The sequence below is a fragment of the Malus sylvestris genome, chromosome 5 (genome assembly GCF_916048215.2).
Source record: "Malus sylvestris chromosome 5, drMalSylv7.2, whole genome shotgun sequence".
Taxonomy (NCBI): domain Eukaryota; kingdom Viridiplantae; phylum Streptophyta; class Magnoliopsida; order Rosales; family Rosaceae; genus Malus; species Malus sylvestris.
In genome coordinates, this window is record NC_062264.1 from 31,400,413 (window position 1) to 31,407,921 (window position 7,509).

Here is a 7,509-nt window from a genome sequence, read left to right on the forward strand (position 1 = left end):
GGAGGCAGGAAAGAGGCTTTCGGCTGGGCACAAGTTACAAAGGCCACCTGTTTACCTGATCAAAGACCACAGGGGGTAGGTTATTCAGTCACTGCACAGCCCAATAAAGTACTTTATTGGTGGCATTCATGTAAAAAAGCTAGTGAGTCATCACCAAACCGCATTCGGGCACCGCTTTTGCTACAGGAACCCAAGTTGAAGTCGTCTATAAAAGGAGGAAGAGAAGACAGAATTAAGGACACTCAAACAAACAAACAAAAGCCAAAACTCTGCTCAAGCCAGATTTGCCTTCAACGAAGCTGTAGTCAGCACAAGCCTTCATCCCATTCGGGATAAACCTTCCCAAACCCCTGTAATAGCTCTGCTACCTTGTTCTTGGTGGTATCGATTCATTTTGTATCCTCTTCTCCCCTGTCAACCCCTCTAAAAGCTTTCAGACCTCTGACAGAGCCACAAAGATAGATTTTGTAAGAAGTTCAGCCTTGGCCGATAAGGTTCAAACTTACCCGACTATCTTTGCTCTGTCTTTGTCTTTTCTTTCTTTTAAAAGCACAATAACATGTTATATATTCCCAGTTATATACAAGTTATTTCTAGCAAAGTCACAATGAAAATGAGTCTTCAGCACTTGAATCCGATCTGAATCGCGTCAGAGTTCAGATCAGATCTGAGGCTTAAGCCCGCGGGCATGTAATTTAAAGATCAGTTTAAAAGTCCTTGGCCTCAAGGCATAAAAAAGAACTCTATGTGGACTCAACCCATCCACGACAATCCTTGATAAGCGAGAAGTCCGAAGTTACTTGGGGCGCAAGTAATCAATCTATTTCTCCGTTTTGTTGCTATTATATCTTGATTCGTAGAAAAGGCTTAAGCATAGAGTGAATTCTGATAGAAAGCCTCAAGGCCTACACCTAAGGCCCCACGAAGGCATCTATTTAGCTTCATTTTATGTTGCGGTCTAGTTGGTCCGAGTATAAGGATTAACTCTGATGGGAAGCCTCAAGGCCTATACCTAAGGCCCTACAAAGGCACTCATTTGGGTTTATCCCACCTCTTGGATTCAGATAATCAAAGGTATAACAGTGATAAGACTCTGGCAACCATAAAAGACCAAATATGATACATCCAAGCGCTGGTTTAGTTTGACAGGAAGCCTCAAGGCCTATACCTAAGGCCCCACAAAGGCACCTGTTATATCTAACTTGGTTTCTCGGGCGTACACATATTCAATCAAAGCTTAACACCCATTCAACATCTGCCATACTGAAGATGGCAGTGGCACGCCTGAGCACGATAAAGTTAATCTTGATTGTGAGCCTCAAGGCCTACACCTAAGGCCCCACAAAGGCACCCTTTCAAATTAACTTTGTCCTTCTCTTTCAGAACTGCCCGACGAGCCTTGCCCGAAGTGTGTCTTGCCCGACCAAGATCTGCCCGACGAAGGCTTGCCCGAGCGAGCCCGAGAAGAAAGCAGGAGTACGACAGATACCCTCAACCGACGCCATTCTCCCAGGGGAGCTGTGTGCTCGTCCGCCAGGAGATTCCTGCGACGAACATATATATATATACATACATACATATATATTGGTTCGACTAATTGATATGATTCTGGTGTTTTTTCTTGTTTCCGCTTATTGCCATATAAACTAGCCTTTAAATTTTTAAATTTGGTAAGTTTGCTTGTATTCATATTATTTTGAGTTGATGGATCAAATTAACCTTATGGATACTGGTTTCCTAGGTGAGCCATCATAGAAGATTTTATCGGCTTTCATGCTTGCAAATTTTGAGTTACAATTGTTAATTAACATGTTATAAAAGGCATTCCCAATCTGTTTGTTTTCGATGAACCGATACTGGTGAAACTATTTGCAACTTATGTATACATAAACAAATTATTGTATTATGAAGGATTGCTTGCTGTCATAATTTTGATGTGTGGTTAATTACATTATTATGAATTGCTTTCAGTCGGTTCGTATTGGGGTTTTCAATTTTTTAATAAATTGATTCATTGTGGTGTGAATTATTTCTTGCTAAAATTTTGTCAAAATTAATCATGCTAAATTATAGTCCTTCCAAACTATAATATTATAGGGGTATGACTCCATTAAAGTCTCATTAAAAGGAAACCCATTCATGTCGATAACCTGGGCTTGATAGACTTCCATAACTCCAAATATTTTGAAATTCGGTTATGTCGTAATATTAAATGGATTGTATATACAGAAAAATTTTCGTTCCTTTTTTTTTTTTTTTTGTACAAGAAATGCATTTATGGTAAATTGTTTTTAAGTGTGATACTATGTTACTGGAATTTTGCAGCATAATATGTTTGTGATATTATTTTGATATACCTACGCAACTCCTAAATTCATGGAATTTTAGTATGATATGCATTGAGATGTCTTTTTTAAAGAAGAAAATTTTCACGAGCATTTGTTTGAAAATGAATTATTGGTGAATTTTTAATCTCGAGGCTGTATTGCAGAATTTATGGAGTTTCTGCAGCACATTCCATTTAGATTTTATGTTTAGCTCACTTGTAAAATCGAACAAACTATGGAATTTTGAGTGATAGTAAATGTATATGTCTACTCATTTCTAGAAATTTTCATGCACATTGGAGGAAGATTGAAGTTTTGGTGAATTATTTAATCTCGGGTATGTTTTGCAGAATTTCTGTTGTTTCAGCAGCACAACTTACTTCGATTTTGTTTTTAGTACACTTGTAAAATCTCAAAAATTATGAAATTTTGGGAATTAACAGTTTTGTATGTTTTCTTTATGTCTGAAAATTTTCATGCATATCGGATGAACAATGAATATTTTGTGAATTTGTAATCTCAGGTCTGTACTGAACATTTTCTGCAGTTTCTGCAGCACCTCTCTTTTCGAATTCATTTTTGGCTCGCTTAAAAATTTTAAAAATCATGAAATTTTGTGAAATAGTAGTCATATATGTCTAGTTCATACTAGAAAATTTTCAAGACAATCTAAAGAGAATTGAATTTTTTAGTAAATTTGCAAACTAAAGTAGTACTGCTGAATTTTGGTACTTCAAAACTAGTTTTCTTAAGTGATATTGTTTCACTGATTTGTGCACATCTATTGCTACTGATTATTATACAAGGTTATGGTTCCAATATGTCCTTGTTTTATGCAAATTCTCAATACTAATGAATTTTATAGACAACACTGATTAAATTTTGATTTAAAAGATGTATTGGTTTGTTTTGTTTAAACCAATGTTTTGTTTGGTCATCAATTCTAATTATGATGATAATTGTCTTTTGAGACAAAATTGGAAAGTGGCATCAGTTTACTAATTGATCATTTGGGTCTCTATCGAATAACTGAATAACCATGTTTCCTCTTTCGAGAACTCTATTGTTCAATGTCAAACAATGACATACTTTTTGTGTCTGATTGAATCTTTTGAGAATCATTGAATATCCAGAAAATGGTTATTTAATATTGTTCTAAAAGATTATTTTGAAAAATCAGAATTCTAATTTATATGGTGAATACTTTTGTCCCAATGGGAATTTCAGGAAATCACTCACCAATTATAAATTACTGTTACAGCAAATCATAAAATACTTTTAACATATGTTCATCTGGCCAAAGCTGTTGAAGCTATATGTATTTTGTGTATTTTATGTTTTGGCTAGCTATGCAGGTATTTTATTTGCATGATTAGTTTCTGCCCAAAGGTGTAACGATCATGCAATTTGCGTTTGGTTTGATCCTCCACAACTCGACTACTTCCATGATGAATCTTGAAGCATCGAGAATAAGTAGGTAAGTTTACCAATCTTTTGTCTTAATTTTCTCTGAGTTCTAAATTGGATTAAAATTATTGTTGAAAAATTGATGTTATTGAGATATCTAAGTGTTTATTTTAATCGAATTTGTTTTAGAATTAAAACATAAATTTTGAGTTTGGATTCTCTTATTAGGTTTCATTTTAATTTATGACCTAATCATTAACACATATGTGAGTCTTCTCTCTTACACTAAAATAAAATAAAATTTGTAGTAATTGCATAAGTTATGGAACTTTTAATTCGAACCTATTAAAATATATATATATATATATATATGTATTTGATCTTTATTGATTCAACTAGCCTATATTTTGTTATATGAAAATCACTTTCTCTAGTGTTTAATCTTGCAATTTTGAGTGTTTGCCCATGTGGGAGAAATAATGTATTATGGACTTCACACTCATCAATTTTGCATGCTTTTAATGGTCATAGTTTTGGTAGATAAAACGTACATTATCATACTTGTTTATATTTTATATATGCAACTAATCTTGCTAGAAATTCAAGAAGGGTTAATGAGTATATTCTGCTCAAAAGTGTTTTGCTTATTAATTCTTGTTTGTTGTTCAAGAAATTGGACTTGTGATTTATATGTTATTAAGGAATAATTAATCTGCTCAAAAGTGTTTTCTTATTCAGTACAACTATAAATCAATGTATAGTGAAACATGGAATTGACAAGATTGTATATACTTCATCTGCTCAAAAGTGTTGAAGCTATATAAGTTTACCCTTGTATTTTATGTTTTAGCTATGCAAACCTAATATAATTAGTTTCTGTCCAAAGATGATTCTGGAATTATATGCTTTTGATGCGATAAGAAAACATTTAGTTAAAGTTTTCTATTTCTGTCAAATGTTAGATGAACAAAACTAACCAAATGATTTTGTATAGTTTTTCAGTCATAAGAGTCACTTCCTACAGATATCTAGAATAAAGATGTTGAGCTCACAAATTTTATGTTCTAAATCCCATGACTAATGTTTTGCCAATGGGAGTACATGAAAGGTATCTGTTTCATTTTGTAGCCATTTACAAAGTTTTGTTTTACTCTCTTAATCAGTGGGAGTAATACTAATTTATCTATATAATTTTGTCTCTGTTAATCAGTGGGAGTAAGAGATTATCTTTTGTATTGAAAATTTGAAGTCTTAGTGGCTGATACTTTAAGAGTAAATTTGGTTTAAATTTTGTTCATAAGTTTTAATAAGAGGTCCTGATTTTGTAAACAGTATGTTGTATTTTACTTGTTCTCTTATTATATTCTAAATTGACAGAAAAGTTGGATTTTGTTACCAACGCTGTTGAGTTCTTTTGTGAACTACTTTTGTACTGAAATATATTTTTCATATTTTCAGTTCGACTATTATGAGCTAATGTTTTGACTATTAGCTCTTGACACCATGACTTTGTTAGCAACAAAGTGCTTTAAGTTGAATGTGTATGTGATCTTGGAGTGCAAGGAACAGACCAAGTTGTTCTTTGTTTTCTTTGGTTCTGCATTCGATTCAAAGTGACAGGTTGCTAGGAAAGGTTATTGCATACTTATGAAGACTCAGTGATCACCATGAGTTCTAATTTTGTTAGGATGAATCATTGACATTCAAGTGGGAGAATGTAAGGTTGTGAATGACAATGAATGATGTATTGGATTACTTATGTTGTAGGCCACTTGTTTATTGAGTTGTTAACAACTTAAGTAATCTGATAGTCCAAATGAAATAAGGATTATGGAGTCTTATCCTTTGCAATTGACCTAAAAGAAATCTGATGGATTTCACTACAAAGATACAGTATCATGGTGGGACTTAAACACTTAAGTGATAGGGTTCGACTTTCACAACCAATAATAGGCTGGTTATGATTAAACCCTAATAATATAAATACTATGGTTAAGTCCCTGCTTCCATACGCTTAATCTCTCAAAATACGCTAAACCCTATTCACAGCAGAGAGATATTATTGAAGTACTGGAAGTAGAAGACAACCTAGAAATTTTGCAATGTCTTCCGTATTCTACAAATAAGTTTAATATAATTAGTTAATTTCTATTTTATATTGATTTGATTTATTTGTGATCCTAATGTCTTGTTGTTGTGATTTCAGAATATGTCTTACAGGAACCACTTGACAGGAGTGATCCTTCAGAGTCTAGATTATTTGTCATTTCTTCATGACTTTGATTTTTCTTATAACAACTTGACCGGCCCAATCCCAGCCGTTTTCCAAACGGCACCAACAAATACTTTTGTTGGAAACGCTGGCTTCTGTGGGGATGTAGAAGGTCTAAATAGTATATGCGATTCCCCCATCAGAAATTCCGAAAAGAATAACAAAAGAGTTCTAATTGGTGTCCTTGTATCTCTTTGTGGTTTATTAATGGTTACAACTGTCATTGGTCTTATGTTCTATAAGAAACCTGGTCTTGTTTTGAACAAAGTCAACACTTCCGAAAACTTTGAGAGTTCGGAGTCCATGATATTGCAAGAGGAATTAAAGTTCACGTTTGCGGAAGTAAGGCTGTAGATGACTTTCATGAGAAGTACTGCATTGGGAAAGGAAGGTTTGGAAAGTTTACAAGGCAGAGCTGCAATCGGGCCAAGTTATTGCAGTTAAAAGGTTTAGCATGTCAGACTCCAATGACATTCTAGCAATCAATCTCCATAGCTTTCAGAATGAAATCCGAACTTTGACTAGTATCCGGCACCGGAACATCATAAGGCTCTATGGCTTCTGTTTAAAGAGGGGGGGGGGGTTGCATATTCCTACTTTATGAATACTTAGAGAGGAAGCATGGGAAAAGCTTTGTACGGAGCTGAAGGTGTTAATGAACTCGATTGGCCTAACAGAGTCAAAATTGTGCAAGGACTTGCTCATGCACTTTCTTACTTGCACCATGATTGCTCTCCACCAATTGTACGCCGTGACATAACTGTCAACAATGTATTGCTGGAGTCAGATTTCAAGGTCTGTCTCTCAGATTTCGGAATAGAGAGGTTATTGAGTACTGATTCATCCAACTGATTGGTATTGCTGGTTCATTTGGCTACATAGCACCAGGTAATGTAAATTTAGTTTGTATTTAAGGTTCATCTTTTTGCTTATTGGGATTTGTTTTAAAGTGGCTAGTTTTGATTTTATGGACGTGCAGAGCTTGCATACACTATGCGAGTCATAGATAAATGTGATGTACAAAGCTTTGAAGTGGTGGCACTAGAGTCTAGAAGTCATGATGGGAAGGCAACCAGGGGATATGCTAGAGTCCCATCTACAAGAATCATCAAAATCAAGGAGGGACAATGTAGAATTGCTCCTAAAAGATTTGCTAGACCAAAGGTTGGAGCCGCCAACAGATGCATCTGCAAAGGAAGTGGTGCTTGTGGTGACAATTGCCTTGGCCTGTGTACGAACGCATCCTGCGTCCAAACCTACGATGGTATTTGCGGCACAAAAACTCTTAGCTCAAACCCTGCCTTGCCTTCCCGAACCGTTTGGTAAGTTGACAATCAACAAGTTAATGGCACTATAAAAAGTAAATGAAAAATAGATGACAATGGGGAGTAGCTCAAACTTCCCCATTAGTATTCCTGCTACAAGCAAGTCCATCTAATTTCTCATGTAATACATCTTCAAAACCCTAATTAATCATCTGTATTATTCGTGGAATGCAGATTA

The 7,509-nt window shown here is 34.9% G+C and overlaps 2 protein-coding genes and 1 pseudogene across 16 annotated transcripts in view; 2 read left to right on the plus strand and 1 right to left on the minus strand.

The window, feature by feature from the left end:
- The window catches only part of LOC126622442 (uncharacterized), an 82,693-nt gene that overhangs the window by 27,031 nt on the left and 48,153 nt on the right, over positions 1-7,509 (plus strand).
- LOC126622426 (MDIS1-interacting receptor like kinase 2-like) overlaps positions 1-7,509 on the minus strand; it is an 85,296-nt gene that overhangs the window by 12,090 nt on the left and 65,697 nt on the right. The gene's annotated exons all lie outside the window — the stretch shown is intronic.
- LOC126622451 (MDIS1-interacting receptor like kinase 2-like) lies at positions 6,286-7,464 on the plus strand (annotated as a pseudogene).